At 34.3% G+C, this 8,313-nt stretch overlaps 1 long non-coding RNA gene and 1 pseudogene across 1 annotated transcript; one reads left to right on the forward strand and one right to left on the reverse strand.

Moving 5' to 3' along the window:
- The first annotated feature begins 806 nt into the window (after positions 1-806).
- LOC145820758 (U1 spliceosomal RNA) lies at positions 807-945 on the forward strand (annotated as a pseudogene).
- A 1,876-nt stretch (positions 946-2,821) lies between these two features.
- Positions 2,822-7,570, reverse strand: LOC145819643 (uncharacterized). Its single transcript, XR_014360408.1, has 3 exons — positions 7,363-7,570; positions 3,032-3,093; positions 2,822-2,926 (listed from the first exon to the last, which is right to left on the reverse strand). It is a non-coding gene; the product is annotated as an uncharacterized LOC145819643 (long non-coding RNA).
- Between the last annotated feature and the right edge of the window lie 743 nt (positions 7,571-8,313).

The following is an 8,313-nucleotide window of genomic DNA, read 5'->3' on the forward strand; positions in this document are numbered from 1 at the left end:
GGATTGTGTTGATTATGGTTCTGGAGGGCCGAGTTGCCTCATTGGTTTATGTTATGCACGTTGGTGAGTTGTTATTCCTTTTTTTTAACAGTACTTGTATAGAGTTGATTGTATCGGGAAAAAGCCAAAATGTCATATTTGTCTTTTGGAAAGTGTGAAGGAGATCAAACTTTTTAAAGAAACATATACTTTGAAAAGCATATCTGTGTATATTTGGAAAATGGAAGAGTGTGGTGGGCTTAGTGAAATTATTTCCTAAGGTATTGTTAATGTTATGAAAGAGTGGGAACGGGGATTAATGAAAAGAAAAGGAAAGATGAATCGCCTACGGCGTTGATTGAAATTGTTGTTTTCAAGAAATGTTCTTACTTATGTTATTTTTGTATAAATTGTCACATTACTATTCTAGTATGAGAATGGGTGTTCATGATCATAGCTATCTGTAAGTTGTTATTGTTGAGGATCATGCTGAGTTCCCTACTGGACTATATGTTCATCCCACGTTATTGAATTCTTTTCAGGTATTAAGCAGGTTGGGCTGCAAGATTTGGATCTACTTAATTACTGGCCACGGGGCCTCAGTTATGTTGGCGGAATGCCATTGTTGTGAAAGGGTTACACCCTTCTTCTTGTACCTTAAGTGATGTAAGCCCAAGGGCAATTTATTAAGTATGTTCATGTAATATTTACTTTGCATACGAATGAGAGAATGTTAATCACTTCTACAGATTGAATGTATGAGTTTATTTCCGCATGTTATCCTTGAAATTGAATTAAGTTAATGGATTTGGTAACGACTTCGAGTAATAAAAAGTGGGGCGTGACATGGCCTAGGTTAGTGACCTCCATTGCACTTTAGAGGGGTGCTCGCCTAAGGTCTACCCAAGTGGTGGAGCCTACGTCATAATTTCTGGTAGTGGGGGCTTGCGTTCGCTCGGTCTCTAACCTGAAAATTGTTCCAAATTTTTGTTGTGGTTGATTTCTAGCATAACCGGGGGTTAATCTCTTATGCCCTTTGTAGTCTTGATGGTGAGAAAGTTTTGTATTTCGCCTCCTTCTAAAATAATAATTCTAACTAGCATATCACCCGTGCTATGCACGGATTGTGTTTACAATTATCTATATATGTGAATTGTGATTTTTAATTTTTTTTAATTTTTTTTAAATGTCTTCTTTTTTTCCTTTTTTATATTATATTAAAGTTTAATATTTTGATAATAATCATATGTATTGGACTTTTAAAATAATTAAATTTATTTTTTTTATTATATTATATTAAAGTTTAATATTTTGATAATAATCATATGTTGGACTTTTCAAGAAATTTTTTTTATGCTTGTTCTTAATGTATTAAAGTGTTATTATGAGGGATAATAATCATATGTGTTGGGACTTTTCAAAGAATTCATATGTGTTGGATTTCAAAGAATTTTTTTATACTTGTTCTTAATGCATTAAAGTGTTATTATGAGGGTAAGACTTGGGAGTTGGGAGAAGTTAATAAATGCAAAGTTTTTTTTTTAAATAAAAAAATCAGGAAATTTAGATTGGGAGATTGGAGCTCCCATAAGGCTTGGGGTTAAAAGCCCCATTTTGCTTAATATATAGTATAGATATATATGTGAATTGTGATTTTTAAATTTTTTTTATTTTTTTTAAATGTCTTCTTTTTTTATTTTTTTATATTATATTAAAGTTTAATATTTTGATAATAACCATATGTGTTGGACTTTTCAAAGAATTAAATTTCTTTTTTTTATTATTATATTATATTAAAGTGTAATATTTTGATAATAATCATATGTGTTGGACTTTTCAAGAAATTTTTTTTATGCTTGTTCTTAATGTATTAAAGTGTTATTATGAGGGATAATAATCATATGTGTTGGGATTTTTCAAAGAATTCATATGTGTTGGATTTCAAAGAATTTTTTTTGTACTTGTTCTTAATACATTAAAGTGTTATTATGAGGGTAAGACTTGGGAGTTGGGAGAAGTTGATAAATGCAAAGGTTTTTTTTTTTTTAAAATAAAAAAATCAGGAAATTTAGATTGGGAGATTGGAGCTCCCACAAGGCTTGGGGTTAAAAACCCTTTTGCTTAATATATAGTATAGATTTTATTTCTAAACCTATAGGCAAATTAAAAAGCCACGGGCATACGTTTTATTCTCAAACTCCCAGCAGTAGAATGATATATATTAGAGTGATATATAACCACACACATCATTAGACGAATGAATCACGTGTTTTCAATAATGAACTTGAATTCCCAATGACGGAATGATATCTCTATCTCTGATGAGATGGGGTTGTTGGGTTTCTTTTCTCATCATCTAAATAAGGTGAATCATTCAAATTTTATGGATCTCCTCGTGAGTCATGCATGGGTCATGCTACTATTGACTCCCAACCTAGGTCTAAACCCAACCCAATTTCCAACAACAAAAATGTTTGAAGGTGGGCCTCACCTTATGTTTTGATGTTTTAGTTTGTGATGTTGCATTTTATTTATTTATTTATTTTTTTAATGTATTGTCACATCATTAGAGTTGGCATTAGAGTTTCAACTCTAGTGCTCTCTATCATCACTCTTCTAACAAAACCATTTAAAATGACAAGGATTATTTGCAAATTTTGGCCAGTTTTCAATATCAAAAGGCCTTATTTCATCAAAGCAGTTCCACCTTTTCCTGTTTCATCAGTTCTATTGTTATGAACCACTATTTTCATTAACAACTCTACTGGGCAGTAGTATGAATAAAAGAGAGAGTTGTTTTGTTATCTAATAATTTTATTTGAACGCCTAAACTTAGGGGTGTTTTGACGCTAGAGCAGGGTTCCATCATCTCTAGTTTGGCAGCAATACGAGCAACACAACCATCGGCAATATTGTTGAGATACACCATTGGTGTTTTACCTATCAACTGTACATGTCAAAACAACAAGATGAGTATGATAAACAGTGTCCCTTAATCTTAGGCTCCAGAAAAAATAAATAAATAAATAAATTTGGGATGAACGCGGCTTACTTCAGTAACATCTTTTGCAATGGCACACTTCTCTGCCATTTTGGTCTGATCACTGAGAACACCTAAAAGAGTCAAAGAGATCATAAATAAAAATCAGAATAATGTTCAACGTACTATAGAAAAGAAGAACTAATATTTTGAAATCTTAGTGTTGGTGCATAATGTATGCACTGTACATTTCACTATTTAAATTATTTTCTATATTCATCACTTTTATATGTATAAACCCATGAATTGTGTAATGTGAATTGTGTATCTTCAATATATGTAAATGACAACTAGAATAAGTAATAGTATTGTCGAATTAAGTCAAACAGTAACTGACAAAACAATAAATGAAACAGTGTTATATAGTCAAAGGTGAATAGTAAATATTAAATGTTATAATAGTGTTTAATTCAATAAGTGCTGAAGCAAGTGAAAAAGAAAATGAATGTTGACTGATGTGTAATAGATACATGGTGTAAAGTAGTGTTTTGAGGAAAATGTCTTCAGTGGAGTTTCCCATTGTATTACAAAGCCAAAGGAAAAGGTCGTGTGTGTGATCAAAAGGAGTCTCTCATATGGCTCTATTTTTATTTCTACATTATGTATTGTGTTTTTACAAAAAGATTTCATACGACATGTAAGGGTGTTTCCATGGTGGTGCTTTGGGCTCAACCTAATGTGCAAAGATAGTCTGAGCCAACACAACTACTAGTCGGGTTGCTATATCCTAGGTTTGACAAGCTGGATTTAGAGCCTCTATGAAGATTTCTCTCTCCAGATCGTATAGAAGTTTTCACCAAAGGGTGCCACCTCATGAATGAGGTGATCTTGCGGCTGCATAGAAACCACATTCCACAAGTGTTTTCAGTCAGGAGCTTACGAACAGCAAACTTCTCTGTGTGTGTGTGTGTGTGTGTGTTTTTTTTTTTTTTTCAATTATCAAATGTGCACCCAAATCACACTCCCTCCCTCCAAAGAATCCCCCTCTTCCTCTTCTTCTTATCTCTCCCTCTCTCTATATATATCACTCTCTATATTCACATCTATATCTATATTAGCTTGATTCATGCACTAGAAGCTCTTAACATATTTACCATTCCCCTCAAGTTTCCATTTTCGCTGATCAATGTTTTATGGTTATGCATGGGAATGTGTATGCGTGGGAATCAACTGAAAACATGTGATCGCAAATGTCATGAGATCCTAAAATTGCAGAGGCAACAGCAAGACCAAGGCTTGTTGTTAGTCCAATCAAAGTTCTATCACTAGAAGTACTTGGCTGGGTATTTGTTTCTTTCTAGGATACTAGTTGGCAGGTTCACAGCTGCTTAGAACGTAACCATGGCAATAAATGTGGCCACTACTAATACATTACATGCATCACTTGGTGAATCTCTTGATGCTTGAAACTTGAAAATATTCAAGCCAATCCTTTGAGGAATCTTCTAATTGAAGCATAGTTCTAAATATCGGCCGATACGCTACGTATCGGCCGATACGTATCGGAAAAATGGGGTGCCGCGACGGATACAGGCCGATATACCACTGAGATTAAAAATCGCAGGAGTATCGGCCGAGTCCCGGTACGTATTGGCCTGTAAGCGTTACACAAGCCGTTACACAAGCCGCGACGGGCCGATACTCACCGGTTCAGACCGGTACGGGAAAGAAAAAGTTGAAAAACCTTTGAAATGATTTTTAAAATTTCACCACCGCGACACCCGATTCCCGATACGTACCGATCGATACTACCGATACCGATACTCCGCGATCGATACCGTTACGTTATCCGATACCGCGATTTAGAACCTTGAATTGAAGCCCAGTCAAGATAATTTTTGCATCTTGCTAAAGAGAGGATGCTAAAGGGATGACACAAACATCCTGAGCACCAAGAGCTTCAGCACGTCAAAGAATTTCTCAAAGTCTCACATCCATGGGACTTTCAATCACCATATCCAATATTGGACATCCATTGTTTTTAAATCCTTGCATTTGTAGCTTTAACTTCCACCGTCCCACTAATGGCATTGCTTTTACCAAGCATTAATTCTTTGCACTAATGGTCTGCGACCACCTCACTGCTTTTACAGAGGTCTTCCATTTATGAGCTTCTGACCGAAAAGGGCATCATTTCATTAAATGACTTCCTTGTGAGGACGTAGCTCCTCTCTCTAGCCACAAAGACCACCTCATTTGTGAGGTGGTGCCCTCTGGTGAAAACCACCACATGATTTGGAGACAGAAATCTCCATAAAGTATCCAAATCTAGACAAGCCATATGACAAGGTCTGCTACATCGGGTGGCTATGAAGGTTTTGCCAACCATAGAGGGATTACCATGCCTCAATTCACTTTTAATAAATCAATTTATTTGGATATATTTTGTGTAAACCACACGATTATTTTTAGTGATAGTGAACGATGTATAAACACATTGTTTAATATAGTGGGCAAAGACGAAGATCCGTGGATGTAGGCTGAGTTAACCAAATCAAGTTAAATTTGGTGTCTTCTCATGGTGATAGTTTTCTAGCTCAAGTGGTATAGAGGTGTCGGACAAAAGAACACAACGGGGACATGTATGGGACACGCCATGTGATATATCCCTTTATTTAATTAATTTGTTTTCAGGAGACAAGCAAGGGACACTTCAAGGACACTATGGGGACACTCCAACTAGTTTTCTTCCCCTTTTTCTTTAGTGCTTTTGCTGGATGTTGGATGTTTATTGTTTTTTGCTTATATTTAAATACTTAATAGATCATCCATAAAAAAAAAATATATATATATATATAATGATAAGTGTTAATTTAAAAGTAATATATTTTTTTAATATATCAAATTAGTGTTAGTTTTTATTAATTTTGATTGTTTGTGAATGTAATATTAATCTACATAACAAATACAAATATATGAAAAAAAATATTTTATTGCAGTGTCCTTGCCGTGTTTTTGTCTCTATTGTTTCGAAATCACTATATCTCTTGTCTACATCCATCTTTGTATCTGTGCTTCTTAGCTATAGACACCGATTCGAATACTTGATCTACTTCAAATGTGTGTATTTAATTGTTAGGGACCAAAACATAAACAAAAAATTGTGTTATTTTCTTCTGAATCTCCTTAGCAACCAACATAGGCTAGGAACTTTTGATGACTAGCTAAGAGACAAAACTATATAGTAAGCAAATCTAAGACTAAAAAGTAGATATTCATCAGAAAAAATATTGCATTAACAGAGAAAACCCGAGACTACACAGATAAGAAGGAAATGATTACAACAGAACGCATGACCAAATATCAAAAAAAACCTTGGCTTTATTTCAAGAATATTGAGTTGGTCTCAAAACTAAGGTGCAAACACTGACATGTTTAGAATGATAGACTATATGTTTCAAATAATTTAGTCCATATCTATTCTATTATCTATACAATTCTATAAAGCACACAGCTTTTCAAAGGGGAGCTTCTATTAGCAGACCACAAAAATTCTTAGTTCAGACCATTTTGTCTTTCAAATTTCAACTTCTGAACGTAAACTTTGTTCGGTAGTTAATATCCGAACAATTGATTTTTGTTTAAAATCCCAACAACAAAAATGGTGTGAGCTCACACAAAGAATTATGTGCAAATAGAAACTCCCTTTCTGAAGCTTTGCCACAATTTTTTGTATAACTAAAATATCTTTAATCAAATAAATATTCCCTTCTTCTCTTTTAAAACATTGTAAATCCTAAATTTTTCAAATTTAAGTAATTGTCATGATTGTTTCAAGTGACACTAGTGTGCCCACACCTCTAGTATAGGTATGTATAAGCACTAGAATCAAAATTAATCATGACAAAATTTTAAGTATTAAGATCTGAGAATCATAGCCATTAGGAGTATTTAAGTATACAAAAATCATAACAAAGCTTCTGTGTGTGGTTTATACGATCATGTTGATAATATATATAAGTTGTGCAGATTAATAATTCTAACAGATCTAAAAGGGAAAAACAAGACCCACAAAACTGAATGATCCCAGAAACATACGATATAAATCATAGCAAATTCCAATGCACAACGCAACTCAACTAAGTCACACGACCTGTTTTGTTTTCTCAGATTGGAACTCTGGACTATACTTGAAAATCAATTCATCTTATTTATATCCTTTTTTTTTTTCGTTTTCTCAGCAGCCAAATCAGCAGCCAAACATAGTGCAAAACAACTATCAAGTACCGAACACAACTCTTTACGCAATGCAGATTTTTCGAAGCAAAATCAAAGAGATCAACAGGTCAATATATTCATAAACAAGAAAGAAAATGAACGAAAAAACGAAATTGAAAATTCACCTTTTTGTATATGTGGGTCTCTCACCCAGGAAACGTCATCGCTCAGCCAACCACAAACAACTGTACATAGGAAAATTGCATTTCGCTGGCAGCTAAATTGAAAAAAAGAAAAGTGGTAAATTACTCTTTACCCCAGATTTTGACTCAAAATTAAGGAATCTCCAAATATAAATTTTGCTAAAAGTCTCCCAACCTAGTTTTTTTTAGGGAGTTATTTACATATATATCTCTTAAATTATTGAAAAGTATTATTTTGGTTTCTTAAAATAAAAATTAATCTAAGATCCTTCTCTCATTTTTAATAATAGAAGAGATCCACAATATTATTTTATGATGTTTAAAGTCCCTCAATCCCACACCTATATATCACAGAGAAATTTGAGAAAAACCAAAGGGCTTCAAAAACTATCTTCAAGAGATCTAAGCTTTTGTCTCTCTCTTCTCTTTCTCTGTCACATCAATGGCATCTATGTTGGTATCCAACGGCAATTTCTCCACCGCAAAGTCTCCGGTATCGTCAACCAGTCGTGTTTCTTCTATTTACAGTGAGGTTCAAGGTTGTCCACGGCCTCCCTAGCTCTGCCACCGGCGACCCCGACTTCTCTGTCCGCTCCGTCTGCATCACCGTCACTACTTCTATCTCCTCTCACCTCACCAAACCTCCATTTATTTCCATCATCAAACCCTTTGTTGAATCTCTCATTATTCAACATGATCACAATTCTCAGATCGAAGCCGCATTGTGCCTTGTGGCAGCGATCGATGCTACTCTAGATTCAGATGCTATATATTTGAAGAAATTGTTGCCGAAACTCAAGAGGTTGTTGAAGTATAATAGCTTTAAGGCGAAGCCTGCGCTGTTGACGCTGATCGAAAGTGTGATTGTAACGCCCTCAAAATAATAACAATAAACCCATCAGGTAAGACATGCATTTACATTTAAACTAACTG

This window comes from Camellia sinensis, chromosome 2 (genome assembly GCF_055761805.1).
Source record: "Camellia sinensis isolate YWXY chromosome 2, ASM5576180v1, whole genome shotgun sequence".
NCBI classification, from domain to species: Eukaryota; Viridiplantae; Streptophyta; class Magnoliopsida; order Ericales; family Theaceae; genus Camellia; species Camellia sinensis.